The sequence below is a fragment of the Dama dama genome, chromosome 19, assembly GCF_033118175.1.
Source record: "Dama dama isolate Ldn47 chromosome 19, ASM3311817v1, whole genome shotgun sequence".
NCBI classification, from domain to species: domain Eukaryota; kingdom Metazoa; phylum Chordata; class Mammalia; order Artiodactyla; family Cervidae; genus Dama; species Dama dama.
In genome coordinates, this window is record NC_083699.1 from 9404748 (window position 1) to 9426875 (window position 22128).

Sequence of the window (22128 nt, forward strand, 5' to 3'; positions counted from 1 at the left end):
AAAATGCTATTATGCCATTTCCAAAAAAGAGCCATTATTTCAGTCTTTTAGAAAACACCATATGTGGTGAATACACTCTTGAGGAAACATAGCAACATTTATAGTTATAGAACAGAAAGCAACAGGATGGATAATATTGCTAATCTGCTTTACTGGAAAGTAATTAGAACACTGAGCATTGGCTTATATTCCCTTTTCAGGGAGTCATTTTAACTGGGAGCCAGATAGACAGCACAAAGCTCCGTAACTTAGATAAAAAGTTATTAAAACTGTCAAGGCCCATACATACTTAAGGATAAAAGTAAACTGTAGCTGATGCCTTCTTTCCACTGGACATGTGCTTGGCAATTCAAAATTAAGTTCCAAATGAGTCATTTGGTTAGTTTTGATGGAAATGTCTGAGATGCTTTTTGGATGTTATTTCTGAAATAGAAATTATGATGTATTTCTACTAATTATTGGCAGATTTATGTCTACATATGAACCCCTAAAGAATTCTCTCCAGGAAAGCCGTCTTAGTAGACATCTTAGGATAAAGGTCTTCAGCGCCAATGTTCTCCTTTGGGTTCCTGCATCGTCACTGTCAAAGCCATTCTTTGGACATTTGCTGTATATTCCTGATTTGTTACAATGTAGGTGTTTTTGTTTTTTGTTAAGCATTTCCTGGTAGACAGCTGTTTTCAGGCTATGTCCTCTGTCCAGGTTAGAAAGAAGAGACTCTTAGACTGTCCGTGTTGACATTGGTGCGCAGTTACCTGAAGAGTCACCCTGGCTCTCCTCCTTGGTGGACAGGGTTTGGGTGTGATCAGTGGAGTCCCCTGGGTCTGTAAACCCACCAAGTGAGTATTTACCTTGTTCATGAATTTACAGTTGGGATCAGCATACTTAGTTAGTGGCTGTAATGCCCACATTGGGTCCTCAGTCTGTGAAATAAGGGATCTCATGGTGGGGAAGGTCAAATTGAAATTTCTGGAACTGTCAACCCCCAAATTAAAAAAAAAACTATCATATCCCAGGGGTGGTAGAATGGTAGGAATCAGTGCCAACTTTAAGGATCTAAAGGATGCAGGAGTGGTGGTCCCCATTAGATCTCATCTGATTCTCTAGCTTGACCCATGGGGGAAAAAAAAACAGATGGGTTCTAAAGAGAACTCCCCTACATTGTTGGTAGAAATGTAAATTGGTGCAGCCACTATGGAAAACAGTATGCAGGTTCCTTAAAATGCTAAAACTAAAGTTGCCATATGATCCATCAATCCCACTCCTGGACATATATCCAGAAAAAAAACAAACTATTCAAAAAGATACTTGCAAAAAAGCCAGAATGGCTGCCCCAAGGAAGCCCGCACCACGCAGCCAGTGAGGTCTGGGTAACAGCTTCTGCAGGAAAGGGGGAGGGGGTTTCCAGGAAGAGCCATCTCCAGGACTATTGCCCCCCAAGCCACACAGGTTCTGGTTACAGCCACCCCTTTTTAATTATACTTGGAAAAATCGTGGCCAGAGAAAAAAAATGATAACATTTTTCCTCATGGTGAATAAACAAGGGCAGACCTGACTTTCTAAGTACTATGAACATGTGGAGATTAATAAGCATAGGCTTCTGGAAACAGAAGTCATAAAGAGCTGTCCCTCTCGATCTAATGAACAATGCTCTTTCATTGACTATAAGGACTTTAAGCTGATACACCGGCAATATGCAGCTGTCTTCATTGTGGTTGGAGTTAATGACCCGGAGAATGAGATGGCAATTTATAAATTCATCCATAACTTTGTGGAAGTTTTAGATGACTACTTCAGCCGAGTGAGTGAACTAAATATAATGTTTAATTTGGGTAAAGTACACATCATTTTGGATGAGATGGTATTAAATGGCTGCATTGTGGAAACAAATCGGGCAAGGATTCTTGCCCCTCTACTAATTCTTGATAAGATGTTAGACAGCTGAAAACAGAGAGGCTCTGCCAGACAACATCGACTCAAAGGAAATGAGAATAGCATGGAGTACCCCTCAACATTGCTAGCCCACAAGAACCTGGAAGACCAAACATCGCAAAACGAGCTAACAGGTGTTTTCCACAGCTCCTAAACGAAAAGCAAAAGTGTATTTTAAATACGATGTACAAAGAAAAATTTTCTCTAGACAGAGAGACAAGTTTTATTTTCTGACCATAAGCATTTTTTTTTCCTCACTTGTTTAGATTTTGTGTAGTACTAAGGGAAACTTTTTGGTCTCTGCTTGACTTTGCAAAGAGATAAGTTCAGGAATAGCACCACTGGGTGGGAAGAAAATGTGAGAGCTCTGTGTTGGCCAATAAACTGTTAATATTAAAAAACAAAACAAAACAAAAATAACAAAAAGATACTTGCACCTCAATGTTCACAGAAGCACTATTTCCAGCCAAGACACGGAAACGACCTTAAACGTCCATCAGCAGGTGAATGGATAAAGAAGGTGTGGTATATACACTTACATAGTGGAATAATAGCCATAAAAAAGAATGAAGTAATGCTATTTGCAGTAACTTGGATGGATTTAAAAATTATCATATCAAGTAAAGTCAGAAAGATAAATATGATGTAATATCACTTACATGTGCAATCTAAAAATATGATACAAGTGACCCTATTTACAAAGTAGCAACAGACTCACAGACATAGAAAACAAATTTACAGTTACTACCAGGGGCAGTAAAGGATACATTAGGAGCTTGGGGTGAACAGATACACACTACCACATATAAAGTAGATAAATAACAAGGACCTACTGTATGGCAGGGGGAGCTACATTCAACATCTTGTAATAACCTACTGTGGAAAAGAATCCGAAAATACATATGTATAACTGAATCACTCTGCTGTGCATCTGAAACTAATACAACACTGTAAATCAACTATTCTTCAATAAAAAGTTGGTTTGAAAAAAAAGAAACAGCAGAGGAGTTTTAGAATGGACCTTTAAAGATTCAACCAGGTAACTGCAAATAGATGGGGAAACAGTGGACACAGTGGCTGACTTTATTTTTCTGGGCTCCAAAATCACTGCAGATGGTGATTGCAGCCATGAAATTAAAAGATGCTTACTCCTTGGAAGGAAAGTTATGACCAACCTAGATAGCATATTAAAAAGCAGAGACATTACTTTGCCAACAAAGGTCCGTCTAGTCAAGGCTATGGTTTATCCAGTGGTCAGGTATGGATGTGAGAGTTGGACTGTGAAGAAAGCTGAGCGCCGAAGAATTGATGCTTTTGAAGTGTGGTGTTGGATAAGACTCTTCAGAGTCCCTTGGACTACAAGGAGATCCAACCAGTCCATCCTAAAGGAGATCAGTCCTGGGTGTTCATTGGAGGGACTGATGTTGAAGCTGAAACTCCAACACTTTGGCCACCTGATGAGAAGAGCTGACTCATTTGAAAAGACCCTGATGCTGGGAAAGATTGAGGGCAGGAGGAGAAGGGGACGACAGAGGATGAGATGGTTGGATGGCATCACCGACTTGATGGATGTGGGTTTGGGTGGACTCCAGGAGTTGGTGATGGACAGGGAGGCCTGGCGTGCTGCAGTTCATGGGGTCACAAAGAGTCGGACATGACTGAGCGACTGAACTGAACTGAATTGCCCCAGTTGCAGCCACTAAATAGTATTTTTCTAGAGCAGGTGAAAGCAACCTCAGGTAGTCACATGATATGTGACTACTCATTTGGCATATGTGTTTTTTTTTCTATTCTAATCATAAACAAGGATGAGAAACAATTTGCATTCACATGAACAGGTCGCATTGTACATTTACAATTTGCCCAAGAGCTATATTAACACTCCTTCTAATCATAATATATTCTAAAATATCTGGACTATCTAGATCTCCCACAAAGAATCACATTCATTCATTACACACATAACAACTAGGCTGGATAAATGAGAAATCTAGCATACTCGAGGCCTTGGTAAGACGCATGCACCCCAGAAGGTGGTAGACCAGCCTTACAAAGATTCAAGGGGCTACATCAGGAAACATTTTGGCGTCCAGTGGTGCTAGGCATGCCAATAAATCCTCTCCAAAGTAAAAGAATGATTGCAACTTACCTTCTACCCTGCAGTAGGAAGCGCGGTGCATTCAGGCTCTGACGGCAGCATATTCCGTACTCGGGAACACTGCCCCAGTCTCTGGACCAGGTGACCTGACATACTTCCAGCCTTGGGTGGGGCTGCAGGAAGGATGGAGTTCTTCCACAGGTCCAGACTGGCGGTACGGCCCTGCCTCCTGAGTCTTCCGAACCAGCAGAACCTACAGTGGTAGAGACATCCGTGGTGGGAAGAGATGCCGTGTGGAGTGAACAGAAGCCTCAGTGGAGGATCAAAACACAAGTCCATGCAGCAAGGCCACGCCGTGGCAGGGAAGAATTAGACTCCTTTAAAAGACAGCTCCTCACTGACTCCTGAGCTCTGGGAGAGACGGAGTGCTTGGCCAGAGGCAGCCATGCAGACCAACGGCTCAGCACGAGCTTGGGCCAGTCAGACCCGCTGAGTGGGCCCAGCAGCAGTTCACCACAAAATGGAAAGGGTCAAAAGTCAGCCGGACAAGAGGGCATAAGCAAGCTGTGTGGGCAAGCAGCTCAGACCCCTTGCCAACCACTTTGCCCTTCACTCAGCTCAAGCCCACGGCCATCTGGGGAGTCGCGTCTGATCAGCTGACCACCACGCTTTAAGCACGGGTTGGCTCAGCGGGTGATGCAAACTAGAAGTGGATGGCAGCTGCGTCAGCCTCTCTTGAAAGTAGAGTTTCAGGGCCTCTGACTGCTTACATCAGGACCAGAAAATAGTCCAGCCTATGGAAGTTAAACACCAGCAGCATCGGACCATGCTGGAAGGATTTATTTTTCAATGATGGATACCCAGGATAAGATCATTGTCACAGGTGCTCATTATCCAGCAGATGCTAATTTTCTTATATTAACTGACAACCTGAAGGCCAGGCAGCGGGGCTACCCTCAAACTAATTGTAAATGATGTAATTCAGTGGCCCAGATCTCCTCAGTTTCTAATATCATCTTCTTTACCTACAGAGGGGATAAGGCTTTGATACTGGGTCACCTCAAATCACAATACAAAACAGGTTTTGCCAGAAGCCTATAGCAGTCTAGGGCACAGGCAGGTCCTCAGCAATTCACAGGAACAAATGCAAAGCTTCTGCCCATTTTAATTACATTAAGTGGCAAGACCTGGCTGCCGCTTAAAATAACACACTTAATTTGAAGTCTGGTTCCTTGAAAAGAGGTAAACAAATGACTATCCCTTCTTGGAAAACTTGTTCAAAAAAGGCATTACATTTTACATACAGGAAGACAAATACACAGTCATTTCAATCACACTACACCCAGGCAAGTTAATTAGCTTTCTCTGATTATCACCTTTGCTGCCACACTTTTGGAATGACCACTTCGCAAGCACAATCATATTCACATGTAACACGCGGCCCTGGGACTGCTCCTTGCTTTGCGGCAGTGCTTTTTGCAAAGTCTGGCACATGGGGCCTCCCCGGGCTGTGTCGTCTCATCTGAATCCAGCAGGGATGGCACAGAACGTTTCTGTTACCTCTCCAGGAGGCAGTGTCCACCATGGGGCCATTCTGCTTCCTCAATCCTGTCTTCACGCAGCATATGGAAAGAAATAGAAGAGCTTTTCCCAACCAACCCTGAGCAAAATTGTCAGCTAGTTTGAGAGAAACATAGAGCTGAAAGGAAACCTGGAACTCATCTAGACTAATCCTCACATTTTGCAAATTGAAAATGCATTTCCTAAATAGCGAACGAGACGTCTACAAGTCCAGGCAGCTTGACAGCAGGGTATGTGACTATGAGAGTGCACCCTGCCAGAGAGAAGTCATCTGCTGAAGTGCCTTAGAAACTCACCCCAGCGACTGCTCCCATCCAACCCCAGACCTTGTCTCTGGGGACTGACTCTCTGCTCCATGTTTGGCATTTCCTGGTTAGTTCCAGCTGTTCCTGTTGGTGTATGGTGTCAGCTGGGGTCTAGTCAAGAGGATAGTTATGCCAGGTATTTAAAACAGAGGGGGTTTCCACTACTGGGCAGGCGTAGAGAACAGACATGTGGACACTGAAGGGGAAGGGGAGTGAGTGAGTCAAAGTCACTCAGTCATGCCAGACTCTTTACAACCCCATGGACTATAGCCTGCCAGGCTCCTCTGCCCATGGAATTCTCCAGGCAAGAATACTGGAGTGGGTAGCTGTTCCCTTCTCCAGGGGATCTTCCCAACCCAGGGATCAAACCCAAGTCTCCTGTATTGCAGGCAGATTCTTTACCATCTGAGCCACCAGGGAAGTCCCCAGGGGAAGATAAAGGTGGGATGAACTGAGAGAGTAGCACGGACACATATATATTACCATGCGTGAAATAGATAGCTCGTGGGAAGCTCAGCTCAGTGCTCTGTGATGACCTAGAGGAGTGGGATGGGGAGGGTGGAGGCTCAAGAGAGAGGGGATATATGTACTCAAGACTGATTCACTTTGTTGTGCAGCAAAAACTAACACAATATTGTAAAGCAATTATCCTCCAATTTAAGTTTTAAAAAAAAATAAAACAGAGGGAATTTAATTCAAGGACTTGGTTATATGGTTATTGGAACACTGAAAGAGCAAAAAGTAGCAGGCAGAAAGAACCCAGAATTCCTCATTTCAGGAAGCAGCCACCATCACAGGTGGGAGGGCAACAGGAAAGAAGGGGTGTCACTAGAGGCTGTGCGGTCACAGGAAGGCTCCCCGGGAGATGTGCCAACAGCCAAGGCTAGAACCCTCAGCTGGTACCTTGTGACTGACACCCAAAACCACGAAGGAATTGCCACATGGTCGTTGCTGGACAAATCATTCCAATAGAACTTACTCTACTGCTAAAGAAAAATGGTTTATGAAAATAAACTCATTTACAACAGCTGAAAGCCTTGTTATGCTAATGAAAGATCATTTTTATGTAATCATTAAAACCCGTCCCTTAAGGATATATACTAGGCAAAACTTTGTAGCCTGGTTCTAATTACTGCATACAGTTAAAAGTAATCAAAGGCCATTTCTTCAAAAATATTCTGTAATTAAGATGGCTCATCAGTCATATATGACTTTTTCCCTATCCCAACTTGTCCAAATTAGTAAAGTTCTTACCAAGAGCAACGAATCAAACCCATTATAATTACCCTGACTGTGTTCAGCCTCATCCATCATAGGTCTGTAATCATTTGGCCTATAATTGCTTTAATCATTGCCTCAGGCTATAGTAACAAGAATTGCTGCTATTTATTATGAGTTGATTATGTACCAGGTTAAGTTATAAAAATTTCATTTGATTATTGCACCTTATCTGGGAAGTATTATTCCCATTTTAGAGATGAAGAAGCAGTTCTGAAAATATCCATCACTCACTTTCATAGAGATCTTTTTTAGGAGTTACTTTATGATTTCTAGTATTTATCTCTATTCTTTATGCTATTACAGAGATTAGTGGAATTATCTAAAAAATAACCAAAAAAAAATAGCAATAAAACTATCCAAAATAGAGCATATGGTGTATTTTTATTACAGTTGTGATAGCATCTGTGTGTTCAATTGCTTCAGTAATGTCCAATTCTTTGCAACCCCATGGATTGCATCTTGCCAGGCTCATCTGTCCACGGGATATCCCAGGCAAGAATACTGGAGTGGGTTGACATTTCTTCCTCCAGGGGAATCTTCCCCATCCAGAGACTGAACTCACATCTCCTGCATTGGCAGGCTAGTTCTTTACCACTGGGGCCACCACCTGTGTCTGCTAATTCCATTCCCTCAACACTTTCTACTCTGTGTCTACTCATGAATTTTTCTTCTGGTTATAGGTCTTATCTTCCTACTTCTTTGAATGTCTGGTATTTTGGGTTGAGTTTTGTTCCCAATAAGATAAGTTGAAGTCCTAACCTCTGGCGAGCTTCCCAGGTGGCACTAGTGGTAAAGAAGCCGCTTGCCAAAGCAGGAGACATAAGAGACATGGGTTGGGAAAATCCCTTGGAGGAGGGCATGGCAATCTACTCCAATATTTTTGCCTGAAGAGTTCACCTGGACAGAGGAGCCAGGCAGCCTACAGTCTATAGGATCACGAAGAGTCGGACAGGACTGAAGAGGCTTAGCACATAACACCTGGTACTTCAGAGTGTGATCTTATTTAGAAATAGGGTGGTTGTGGGTGTAATTTTTTACGATAAGGTCATACTGGATGTGGGTGGACCCTTCATCCAATATGACTGGTGTCCTTAAAAGAGGACAGGGCAGAAACTCACAAGGAGAGCCCCCACGTGACAGAAGCAGAAGCTGGTATTCTGCAGTTGAAAGCCAAGGAGTGCCAAGGGTGGACAGCCACCACCAGAAGCTAGGAAGTGGCGAGAAGGGGACTCAGAGTCCCAGAGGGAGGACAGCCCTGCAGAGCCCTTGGTTTCCTCCTTCCAGCCTCTAAGACTGTGACAGAATCCATTTCTGTTGCTGTAAGCCACCTAGTTTGCGTTCCTTTGTTACGGCATCCCTGGGAAACCAACACACTTGCCAATTTGGATTGCGTGCTGGATACTGTGATTTTTGAATGTTTGGGTACAGGATTTAAGGAGTATTGGACTCGGTTCCAGCATGCAATTAAATTATTTTAGGAACAGTCTCATCTTGGTGAAACTTGTTTTTTTAAACTTTATTTTATTTATTGTTATTGCTTTTTTTTTTTTTTTTTTTTTTGCCATGCCATGTGGCTTGCAGGATCTTAGTTTCCCAACCAGAGATCAAACCTGGCAGTGGATATGCCAAATCTTAACCACTGGGCTGCCAAGGAACTCCTGAAACTTGTTTTCAAAGTTTTAGTCTAGTGCTAACACCCTTCTTTGCCCTCTACTCAATGCCCAGGTCTTACAAGGCTTCCCCACTCTGGCTGATGGGACCATGAACTATTTCTAGCCCAGCGTGAGCTCTGGGAAATATTTGACCTATTGCTGTCAATGGGCTTTCCCCGGCCTCAGGGAGTTTCTTCTCACACTTCTGCAGGTCAGGACTCAGCCAACCACTGGAGAGGACCCATCTGACTATCTCAGGAATTCTCTGGGTCATGCTCTTCTCTGGTCTTCTCTCCCACAAATTCTAGGTACTTTCTCTCTTAAAATTCTGATTTCTATCTTCTCTACTCAACCAAACCTCTGGGCTCTGCAACCTGGAAACTGCCTTTGGGCAGTACATTGAGCTGATTGTGGAGTTCATTTTACTGATTTGACTGTTCTTTTTGCAAATATCACAGTCCTGCACTGCCCTTAGCCAATTCATGGGAGTCTTTGTTTCACATATTTTATCTGATTTTCTGGTTTTTTTTTTTTAATGTTGAAGATTGAATCCAGTCCCTATTACAACATCATGGCTGGAAGGAAAGTATGCTATTTGTTTTTTTAAGTAAACAAGAATATGGTGTTTTCAAGTTTCTTTTTCCCTCCCCTTCTTAGGAACTAGAATGCACACCCCATGTCACTACTTCATACAGATGTGAAACATATCACGTATCATTTTGGCACCAGTAAGTTTACCATGAAGCCTCCAAGAAAGAGAAAACTAAAGAGTGAATCAGAGCCTGGCAGATCAGACCCAAGGAACCCCAATCTCAATAAACATCTTAAGTTACTGAAGACTGTAAGAGGCAAATATAACAGAAACCTCATTTTGCTTTCTGAATTATTTCATGAGCCAAGCAGATGGCAGACTTCCTCGCTAGTCAACAAGTGCAAACCCTGTGATTGCATCTTTGAGACAATCTTACCTCAGGACCATGTGGGGCCAGGCAAAATGGGAAGCTGGGGGAGACAGAAAACACTCAGACGACAAGTGAAAGCAGATGTCTTGTGTGGTGTATTGTGTGACCATCAGAAACTAGGAAATTGACATAAAAGTAAATTGGCCAAAAAGCAATCCTCTATACTAAACACATGCTAAATCATAGAGAGTTTATAAATATGCGAAACTCTGTATTTTTATAGCAATTCACAAATTATAAGATATTCTCACTTTTTTTTTTTCAAACCTACTCTATGCAGTCTTCTGTTTCACACCTGATGAAAATTTCATTTTCCAGATATTCAGGCCAGATGCCCATGTCAGTACTGGCCCTTTTCCTCTCACACACCTCCCATCCAATTCAATCCATTAAATCGAATAAGTTCTAACTATAAAATAGATCAAGATATAACCATGCTTTAATACCCACTGTCTGAGTAACTCTCCACTCTTTCTGGATTATTGCAAGAGCCTCCTAACTAGTGAACCTGCTTCCAACCCAGCCTTCCAAGACTTTTCAATCCAACAATCAAAATGGCCCTAATATAAATCAGATTATGTCACTTCCCTGCTCAAAACCCAGTGATGGCTCCTGATTTCTCTCAGAGGAAAAGATAAAAATCCCTACAATAGTCTATAAGATCCCATAGGAGCCAGCTACCCTGCCTTGTTCTCCCTACCCTCATCTACCTTTACTTCTTTCCATAATTGCATCATCTAGCATTCTATCTAATTGTGTTATGCCCAAATGCAACCTAGCTTAGCAAACCAGCAGCCTTCACTGATAAAATGATGCATATGCCCTCAGCTAATGAATCTGGTGAGGGCAGGTTTCCATACTGTTACTACTTACCTTGGGCTTCCCAGGTTGTGCTAGTGGTAAAGAATCCACCTACCAATGAAGGAGATGCAAGAGACTCAGGTTCGGGCTGGGAAGATCCCCTGGAGTAGGAAATGACAACCTGCTCCAGGATTCTTGCCCGGAGAATGCTATGGACAGCCTGGTTGGTTACAGTCTATGGGGCACAATCGTGTGAGCACACACACGACCCACCTTAGCCAACAAGGTCAAACACAACTCTCCTTTTTGGTTGATAGCAATCATCTGTAGAGCACCGTGAGGTAGATGAGGGTGAATTGGTGCCCCACACTTGCTATTTAGGTTATAACAAAAGTGAGACTAATGTGCATGTAGGTATGGATTGAGCAAACAGTCATTAGCAAGCAGCACAAAACAGCTCTGATCACCTGTGTAAATTCAGAGGACTTCTAGCTCCCTGGATCCCTTAAAGTTACCTGGCAAGTTCTCTGAAGGCAAACACAACAACATTTCAGAGGCGATATTCTGTTAGTTTTTTTTTTTTACATCACCAAGCAACCAGAACCCTAGGAAACCAATGGACAGATGATCACGTGGGGAATGAGCCTGGGGCGCCTTCCCTATGGACGGAGACCATAGGCCTTCCCTAGTCTTTATACTTGGTCACGCCAGAGGTATAACCAGTTCTCTTAACCACCTCAAAGTTCACAAAGAAGAGCCCATTTCTAACATACACTGTATAGTCAACAGGTCCCCATTTTTATCAATAGCATAGTTCTGACATTCAGTTTTAGCAGTCTATCTAATTACCAAGAATAAATAGATAAAAAAAACAACAAGAGTACTTGGTTTTCTCAAGATACCAGTAACACTTACAGTAGCCACATTTAATTTGGGACTGCTGTAGTCTAGAAGCTGATTACCCCTAAGATGTGGATTCTCCATGGGGCAAATCTCTGCCCCTACATTTAAAACTTGTGTTAACTAGCATATACTCCTGTCACATTATCTGCAGAGAATATATTAAAGTAAATTACAGATCTTGTAGCACATGGCAATGGCTTCACAGGCCTCTCCACTGACACAGTTCGGTGTCTACAATTTTCACTAAAGCAAGCACCGCGGCAGAGTAGGTTTTATTTTCCTTTTTTTCCCCACAGCCACAACTGTTGATCAATTCCTGGCATCATATAACATGTCTGTAGGAGAAACTGAAAATCCAGTCAAAGAATTGGAAAACAGGTATGTCACGTCAAAATGTCGTTAAGTGTGGGTAACTGTCCCCTTCTCACCAAAAACTTATGTATGTGGAAAGAAGTGGTGGAAGAAAAATGGCCTTTCTGTAAAATCAGAAAATTTGTAAGCTAGAACATATAGTGTAAATGCAATGAGTCCTATATGTCAATCATTTTTATTCTTTTTAAATGCTTTTTAAAAATCCTTTGTGACTTGAATGATTCTGTTGTTAATGTAGGATAATTGACTTTTCTGTCTGAAAAGGCAATAATGTGTTTCTAGCAAAAGTGCTAGATTAAAAATATTCTTTTCATTATATGCCAATATTTTTCATTTTTATGTTTGCTAACATGTCTGAGCAAATAGAAACATCAGATAATTTAGATGTGAATTTCAATGTAAAAATTATTCATTGAACATGACTCAAGAATATTTCCTACAGAAAGCTCTGCCAAACACTATCAGTCTAAAAATGATTGCTCTATCAAACCATGCATCACTCACGGAGAGCTGTGAAGGAAAATCTTTCTTGGTTTTTTTTATTGAGTTTAACCAAATAGCACGTCCAACGTTTATGTCCTTTAGATTATAAATTCTCTAAAATTAACTATTTAAAAAGAAATCTTGAATTGTTATAGAAAGCCAGCTCCCTGATTTTTTTCAAATTTTCAGTTACTGATGAACAGAAAACTCATGTTGATTCTGGTAGCACCAAAGTCAGGTTAAGAGGAGGCATGATTGGGGCCGGGCCTTAGAGAATTGCTGGCATTGGGCTTACGGCTCACGCCTTTTCAGGTTCGCCATGCAGACCAGAAGGAGCGCTTGTCAGGCTGAGTGAGGCCAGCGGCGGAGGAGAGTGAGGAGAGAGGGAGTCAATGAGGAAAACCAGCTCGGCAAGGCGCATGATCAAAGGAGCAAATGAAGCACTGGTTTAGGATACAATCACAGCAGAGGCCCCAAGATAGAAGAAACACTGGGCTGATCAATAAGTTCCTTTGGGTTTTTAATGGGAAAAGCCCAACAAACTTTTTGGCCAACCCAGTATTAGACTTTGCCAAGTTGATCTAGCATTTTGCAAGACAAAATTAAAAAAAAAAAAATGGGGCTATTTCCATTTCAACATAGATGTGACTTGTGTCACTTATAGATGAGTGAACCTTTATTTTGAACTATGTCAGATGAGAGATGGGTGGAGGGGCTGGCACCATTATCTCCTTAGTCCTGGGGCCTCTAAATGTCTTATTTGGGCTCCAAATGGTGCTCTGGAGGAGAAAACCTGGAGTGTTCAGTTGTGTCCAACTCTTTGCAACCCCATGGACTGTAGCCCACCAGGCTCCTCTGTCCATAGAATTCTCCAGGCAAGAATACTGAAGTGGATTGCCATTCCCTTCTCCAAAAAACTGGAGCAGTAACAGGAAACAATACACTGGCAGGGTAAGGGAAGGGAATTCCCAGCTGGCTCAATGGTAAAGAATTAGGCTGCCAACGCAGGAGATGCAAGAGACTCGTGTTCAGTCTCGGCTGGGAAGATCCCCTGGAGAAGGGAATAACAACCCACTCCAGTGTTCTTGCCTGAAGAATCCCATAGACAGAGGAGCCTGGGGGGCTACAGTCCATGGGGTTGCAAAAGAGCTGGACACGACTGAGCACACATGCATAAGTACAGGGCAGGGGAAAGGAGCCAGCATTTTGGAAGATGAACCAGCAGCGATACGTGAGGCAGAGGAGAGCACAGAAGTGGCACACAGCTGCGAGGTGGCAGGTGCTGCCAGGCGGATTTTGAGAAATAGTTCACGGATCAACCAAAAGAGTGTTCAAGGTAGCATAATCCACTTTCATTCTATTTTTGTATGGAAAAATTATCCTATTTCTGCAGATCAAATGTAGCTAGTCTGTTAGTACTCTTTATCAAATACTCTGTAGAGAATTCCACGGACTGTATAGCCCATGGGGTGGCAAAGAGTCAGACCCGACTAAACGACTTTCACTTCATTTCACTTCACTCCTTGTAATAACATCAAATCTTATAAAACATACATATATGTGTATATGTACATGCATGCATGTTTATCTGTACACATATATACATTGAGAGAAAGAACTGGTTCAGTTCCTCAGATGATTAATGGCAGTGTGCCTTTTTAAAGCGGGTGTGAGACGATAGTTTACACATGACTCACTCATTTAAAATGAGTGTTTTTTAGTATATTTACAGACATGTTCAACCATCACCACAGTCAGTTTTAGGACATTTTTCTCACCTTTAGCTCTCACCCCCTACCTCTCCAGGACACTCCCAGCTCTAGGCAACCACGAACCTACTCTCTGTTCTACCTCTCTCCATTATATGAATGGAGTCATATGATACACGGTGTCTCAAAAATTGGCTTTGTTCACTTATAATGGTTTCAACGTTCATACAAGTCTCAGCATGTGTCACTACTTCATTCCTTCTTATGGCTAAATAATATTTCACTGTATACAGGTATGTTCCACATTGTTTTTTATCCATTTGTCAATTGATGGACATTAGGACTTTTTCCATCTTTTGGCTGTTAAGAATAATATTGCAATACACATTTGTGTGCAAGTTTTTCTGTAGACATGTTTTCATTTATTCTGGGTTTTTACCTAGAAGTTCTCGGTCACATGGTCGCTCTATGTTCAGTCATTTGAGGAACATTTCCACCCTTTGACATCCCACTGTGAATGAGGGTTCTGATTTCTCCACGTCCTCATCAACACTGGTTATTATTTGATTTTTCATTCGAGCCATACTAGTGGGTATAGTGGTGGTGTCGTGGTACCTCTTGGTGGTTTTCACTTGCATATCCCTAAGGACTAATGACATCAAGCATCTCTTCAAACGCTTATTGGCCATTTATACATCTTCCTTGAAGAAATGTCTATTCAGCTCCTTTGCCCAGTTTTAATTAGGTTATTTGTTTTTTATTATTAAATTTTGAGAGCTCTTTATTTTAGACACTAGATTCTTATCCGATGTGTGATTTGCAAATATTTTCTCTCATCCTGAAAGACTTTTCACTTTCTGGATGGTGTCCTTTGAAGCAAATTTGATTTTAATTTTGATGAAGAATCGTTTGTCTATTTTTTGTTCTGTTGTTTCTGTTTTCAGTATCTTATCTGTGAAGTCTTTGCCAAATTCAAGGCTATGAAAGGTTACCCCTATGTTTTCTCCTAAGGGTTTTGTAGTGTTAGCCCTTACATTTAGGTCTTTGACTCATTTTGAGTTAATAGTGTGTGTGATGTGATGTAAGGGTTCAACTTCATTATTGTACATGTGGTGCCCCAGTTGTCACAGAACCATTTATTGAAAAGACTTTTATGCCCACATTGGATGGTTTTGGTGACTTTCTCAAAACTCAGTTAAGCAGAGATGTGCAGGTTTCTTTTTAGACTCTCAATTCTATTCCAGGGATCTAACCTTGTTCCGTACTACCCTGTCATGATTACCATTATTTTGTAGTAAGTTTGAAATTGGGAAATGTGAGTCCTCCAAATCTGTTCTTCTTTTTCAATATTGCTTTGGCTAATCCAGGTCCCTTACGATCCCATATGAACTTCAGAATTACCTTCCCAATTTCGACAATGGAGTCAACTTCTTGCTTAAAAAAAGTAAGTAGCTAATAAAATACATTTCATCCAAGCCTTGAAAGATAATTTAAAGTTAGGCATACCCACCAGACAGAACAGATTACCTTATATTTCTGGCAAGAGCACACAAGAAAATGGAAAATGTTTTTTAATTTTTTCAGCCAAGCAGATTCAGTACTATCATAAAATTCAATCATGTCTTCCTGGAGAGGGAATTAACTTTTAAACAATTGAGGAAACATGTTCAGATCCTGGGGTTCAAGGTCAATGGGAATCATTTCTACTACTTTAATGAGTAGATATCCATCCCCTCTCCAGTGCCCTGACTCCAATCTTCCCTCAAAAGTCTAGTACAGATAGAGCAGATGTGTCTTTTAAAAATGCCCATTCCCCTTGATGATGGGCAGAAAACCTCTGAAGCATATTGTTTTTTTCAAATTGAAGGAACTTAACATTTCTGGGAGAGAACACTGAGCTTTGAGGAAGCTGATAGTATTGGCCTCTAACTGGGCTGATTTATGTTCATTTTGTATGAATATTTATGACACTTGGGTAAAATGTTAACCTCTCCTAAAAGGAAGATCTCTAAACACTAAAATAATTTTTCCCAACTCATATATTCAGAAATTTCTAGAAATACTAAATTCTAAAATAACTTAACACACCTTGGAAATTTTTTAATCAATGAAATGTTCAAATGTGTTCTCTTGCCACGCTTTTTGAATGATATACTTCCCCAAAAGATGTAACTAGTCAATATATTCATAAACCAGTAGGAATAAAAGCCTGTCACCCACTCAATCAAAGCCACAAACATAAATGGTTCTGTTCATTGTTTCTATTCTTTCCCTCTAGATTCTTATTCTAAGAATGTATTTAGGAAGTGAACTTTATTATTGGAGCTTCACAATCACTTTTATTTTTTTTTTCTTCCATGAAGATAAAACTGTATGATCTTTCCTTTTCATAGGAATATTTTTCTGCCAATAAGTGTAAAACTCATTTGACTTTTTCCCATAGGAACAATATTTTAGTGGGATATAGGCTCCTTCAGAGACTGGGAATTTATAACCAAATAGTGTGGCCATGAATTACTCTGAGCCTTTTAAATTAACAGCTTTATCTGACAAGACCAAAGGATAGAAGTTTAAGTCTGAAAAAAAAAAAAAAAAAAAGTTGGACAGACAGGCTGAGTTTTGGAGATGTTATTCTTTAATTATGTTATTTGGGGTCAAGTTAATCTGGCTCAATTTCTTCATCTTTACAAATAGGGAAAAAAGGTCCATCCGAATAGCTTTGGTCCAAATATAAGAAAAGAAAGAGAACTGTGTAGACTTTAACCCCCATTAAGACTACAAAATATGCCCACAATATTCACGTATTTTTAATGCAAACTGCCTCATATACTTTGAATTATACAGATAATGCAAAAAAAGTTCAATTCTGCCTAGAGTCTGACTTAAAATCAATATTTTAATTTTACTTGTCTTTTAAAGCCTAGATATAATTTGGGGAAACTATTTGAATTATCCCGTGCCACTACAAAAAATATTTAGCGAAGATTATGCTGCAGAATTTTCTTCTCTTCAGGGGCCAGAGATCACTCACATCATGTTTGTGGGCAAGAGTTTAGTCACTCCGTCATGTCCGACTCTTTGTGACCCCGTGGACTGTAGCCCACCAGGCTCCTCCGTCCATGGGATCTCCCAGGCAAGAATACTGGAGTGGGTTGCTATTTCCTTCTCCAGGGGACCTTCCCAACGCACGGATCGAGCTTGTGACTCCTGCATCTCCTCCGTTGGCAGGCGGATTCTTAATCACTGAGCCACCTGGGAAGCCAATAACTTTAAGCCATTTCCAAAAAATGACATGCATTCTCACTTACTGCCACTAGATGGCAGACTGCTACACAACTAAACCAAGGAAATTGTGGAAGGGAGGAAATGAGTCTGGGTTAAAATAAGCCTTGTCAAATCAACATATCCACGACTTTGAAATGAAGGAAGATGGAGAGTACCTGGAAACCCATTATCTTTTTGACAGTTAGAAAATAATATGGGAAATTAACCATTTAGCCACTGTATTATTTTCCTAGTGAACCACAAACCACAGCGAAAATGCATTACCTCACAGTGGTGGAGGCTACACGTTAGCAGCTAAGCTGTTGGCGCATTTGGTTCCTTCTTGAGACTCTGAGGAAGAATCTGCTCCAAGATCTCCTAGCTTCCGGTGGCTGTCAGCAACCCCTGGCTCTCCTTGGCCTGGAGATGCCCCTCCCATCTCTTCCTCCGTCTTCATGTGCCTCCTCTGCGTGTCTCTCTGTCGTCACGTGGCCTCCTCCAAGGACACCAGTCATTGGATTCAGGGCCCACCCTAATTCAATATGACCTCATCTTAACTAACTGCATCTGCAAAGACCCTGTTTGCAAGTAAGGTCACAGTCTGAGGGTCCAGGTGGATGTGGATTGTGGGGGACACTCTTCATCCCAGAACACACTGCAGCATCCAAAGTGGGCAGCCAGGTTTGGAGGCGAGCTGTGAGATGCACAGATAAGCCATGTTGCCTGCTAAGCACCACATCGCCACATCTTCATCTGATAAAAAAGGAATATTAACAGTATGTGCCTCATGGTACGGTTGTAAGGATTCAATGAGACCACACACACAATGCACTTGGTGCCTGGCAAAAACTACTCAAGAAATATCAGCTGCTACTGATGCTATTGTTGTTATTGCCATTTGAAAATGGAGCCTCTTACCTTACGTTTCCTCCAGAGCCTCCAGACATAAGGGGTTCTCTGGTCTGAGTCTGACAAAATGATGAAGAGCGCAAAATGCATCTCCTAAAAGACCCAGCCTTGCTTCTCTACTGTTTCCTTTTTGGGAAAGTGTCCACCTGTGTCTTGATTTTTTTTTTAATCCTGTATTTATTATCTTCCTGACTTTACTTTCCAAAAAGGATTTGTGATGACAATGTCCCTGTGTTCTCTTCCTGCTTCTAAATGTTCTAAATGTTCTGGTTCTAAATGTTCCCAGGAATGGTCCAGACCTACAAGAGCTGAGGGCTCCGCAGCATTTGAGTGAAGAGCTATGAGGGAGTGACAAGACGCAGCAACTGGTCAACCTCAAGCGGAACCAGCTTGGGACAGGTGGGCAGAGTGGCATCTGACTGCACAGAAGGAGGGGGCTGAGCTGGGGCTGGGCAGGACCAGAGAGGTTGTGACAAAATAATCACACTTGGGGCCCAAAGCCGGCAGTGGATCTGGTGGATCCATCACCATCAAAAGTGATGCTCCAGGGAGGAGCCCCGCAAGGCACTCAGGAGGAAAGGCATGTAGGGATGGCCTGACTACCTGCCAGCCGCAAGGAGAAAAGCTTTCAGGCAGAAGGTGGCACCAAAGAAGGAGAGGGGGAGGGGATATCTCTTTCCCAGGCACCCCATCTCAGCGGACTCTGAGAACCCCCACTGAGTCCCCAGGGTCCCCCATCTCTCAAGCTCTGAAAGCAAAGTATCACAGCCACTGGAAGCCTGCTCCGGCTTCTGCATTCCCTCTCTCAGAGAAGGCTCTCCAATCTCACCAGCCAGAAGCAGGGCTCACTCTGCCAGTAAGATCAGGCGGGGGCCCTTGGCTGGGTGAGCTGCAAACTTCTCACTGCAACCTCACAGGCTAGAGAGACAGCTAGCTAGCTCTCTGGGTTCTACTTATTAGGAAACCCCCTTCTCATGACCTGATTACCTCCAAAGGCTCCATCTCCAAATACCATCATATTGCAATTGGATTTTCATCCTATGAATTTTGGAGGGAACCCAAACATTTAGTCCACTGTGGACCTCTAGCCTCCAGAACCATAAGAAAATAAATGTGTATTGTTTAAGCCACCCAGTCTGAGGTATTTTGTTATGGCAGCCCAAGCCATTAAGATGGGTCTCTATGGAAGGACCAGGCCCTGCCCCGGTTTGAGAAGCACTCTGGTCTTCCTGTAGAAGCTACACAGTATGGTGCCTGCAGAAGCAGACCCTAGCATACACACACACACACGCACACACACAAGATAAAAGATCAAATCTATAACTGTGGAATACTGAGCATCAGCCAAACAAAGCAAAGGAAAATACCCCAGAAGTGATGGCTCAGTGGTAAAGAATCCGCCTGCCGATGCAGGAGACATGGGTTCAATCCCTGGGTCAGGAAGATCCCCTGGAGTAGGAAATGGCAACCCACTCCAGTATTCTTGCCTGGAGAATCCCATGGACAGAGTAACCTGGCAGGCTACGGTCTATGGAGTCACAAAGAGTCAGACACAACTTGGCAACTAAACAAGTCTTTGTAAGCCATCCATATGGCCAGATCTCTTTCCAAAGAGGTTATTTAGGGACCCCACAAAGCAGGGCATTAAAGCAGTGTCTGGTGTAATGTGGGGACTCAGAAACATCACAGTGGTCGGTCACACTGTCCCTAAGTGATTAGCTTCCAAGCGTCTGTCTGGGTCCGTCCTTCCTGCTCACCTGCTTGCTGGCTGACCTTTACTCGGCTGCTTCCGCTTCAAGATCAACAGCCTTATCTCCGTGACCATGAGGCTTCCTGATTCCATTTATGCTTCACTTTAGAGATTTGGGAAATTAGAGCCACCATGAAACCAGATGTCTATCTTTTTAATTTTGCAGTAAAAGTCCTTTAACAAAATTATTGCTTATACCCCATGAAGAAGTAATTTTCTAAATTACTTCCTCCCATCAACATTTTTTTTTTCACTATTTCCCCTGTCACCCAAACAGCATGTATTATTAATATGTCTGCAAAAGGTGAATGAAGTCAGATATAAAAACATTTTAGACTCTTTGGTCATGAAATAAAGAGGTGTTGCCTGGTCCAACAGGTTCCCCAACAGTGGACCATAGGAAGTGATCCTGTGGTTAAACCCAATGTGCTCAGAAGACTGGAAACATCCCCTGCCCCCGTCTGTGAGTAGTCATGGTGCTTTGGGTTTTTTTTCTCTTTTAATAATTTTACTTATTTACTGATTGATTTTTGGCTGTGCAGGGTCTGTGTTGCTGTGAGGGCCTTTCTCTAGTTGCAGAGAGCGGGGGCTACTCTCTCGCTGTGGTACATTGGCTTCCCATTGCAGTGGCTTCTCTTGCTGAGGAGCACAGGCTCTAGGGCACGCAGCTTTCAGAGTTGGGGTACGTGGGCTCAGTAGTTGTGGCTTCCGGGCTCTAGGGCACAGGCTCAATAGCTGTGCCCCACGTGCTTCCTTGTTCTAAGCATGTGGGATCCTCCTGGATATGGAACTTGTGTTCGATATAGGGGTCGAACCTGTGTCTCCTGCATTGGCAGCGGGGTTCTTTACCACTAGGGAAGCCTGGTGCTTTGATTTTTAACCACTGCTAAAAGCAAGTTTGTTTTCTGTTGAAATCCTCTGGATTGATTATTTCTATAATCCTGCATCCTTGCAGGAATTTTGCATCATTGCTGAAGGGCTAGTTTGACAATTGGCTTGTGTGTTCCAAGTAGACACTGGTGCCAAAATAATTAACCTACCATTACATGAACTTTAAAGAATGTCATTCGGGGCCTTGTAATGAGGGGGTCTGTTACTCTCAAGCACAGTTTGAGGTACACTTGGCATGCAGTTAAACCACAAAACTGGGGGGCTGGGGATCAGAATGACCTGTGCTGGCTTTAGGATATACAATAGGGATCCATGAACCCCAGTGGGATACAAAGCCCCCTGCATCGGAAGCCTTGGAACCTGGCCTCCCCTGGCCACTCACTGATCCAGCCAGATGACTTAGTTACAGAGTTTTGGGATAATTAATAAGTAAATAATAATTAAAATTAATCAAACAAATGTTGTTACCTATTTTTCAACTTATGCTGAAAATCTTATTCTTGGCAACTTTTATTCAGTACTAAAAACACACAAAAATAACTTCTTAAATAAAATTTAGCTCTTTATGCAGTAATAGAAGGCCTAGAGAAAAATCAGACATGTTTGCTAATTAAAACTAAAACCTGCAGCTCTGAACTACATGCTGGTCTATGCGGCATTTTGGACTGCACTTCTGGCCTTGAACCACCAGAGGTCACGACTGCACTCTTTGGCAGAGAACAGAGCACGCTGTCGGGAGGGATTGTTTTCCGGTCGTTTGAGCAAAGGCCCCAAACCAAGAACAAAGGCACTAAAGACCCCTGCTTAGCTCGCAGCTGGAGCAGGACCTGCAGGCTTCCTGCGGGTTCCCCAAACCAACCTGAGCTCCAAGAGCACCCCCGCCCCGACTCAGGTTAGAAACGAAGAGGGAGGGAGTCTGTCAAAAGCCTTCGTGTGGGGAGACAGGCTGTGCTGGCTCTCCCCGGGGTCCACTGTGGGGGAGAACCCCCAAGAGACTCCCTCGTTAAGATGGGGTGTCTGCAAGAAAGAGAGGCGGGCAGTCCATACCATCGCCCATGTCTGCTTAGCCCCTGAGGTGCTGATCCATCCGCCGCAGAAGGCAAGAGGCGAGGTCCAGGCTGGGCAGGAGCGCCGCCCACACCCCTCCGATGGCCACGGCAAGGGTGCCAGGGCTCCCCGAGGATGGGGCGGCCACCTCAGGCGGGAGCCGAGCTCACGCTGTCTCTTCGATCCTC

General features: G+C 42.8%; 1 pseudogene; it reads left to right on the forward strand.

Annotated features, from left to right (window-relative positions):
* Positions 1 to 1510: 1510 nt before the first annotated feature.
* LOC133073866 (AP-4 complex subunit sigma-1-like) lies at positions 1511 to 1945 on the forward strand (annotated as a pseudogene).
* Positions 1946 to 22128: the final 20183 nt, after the last annotated feature.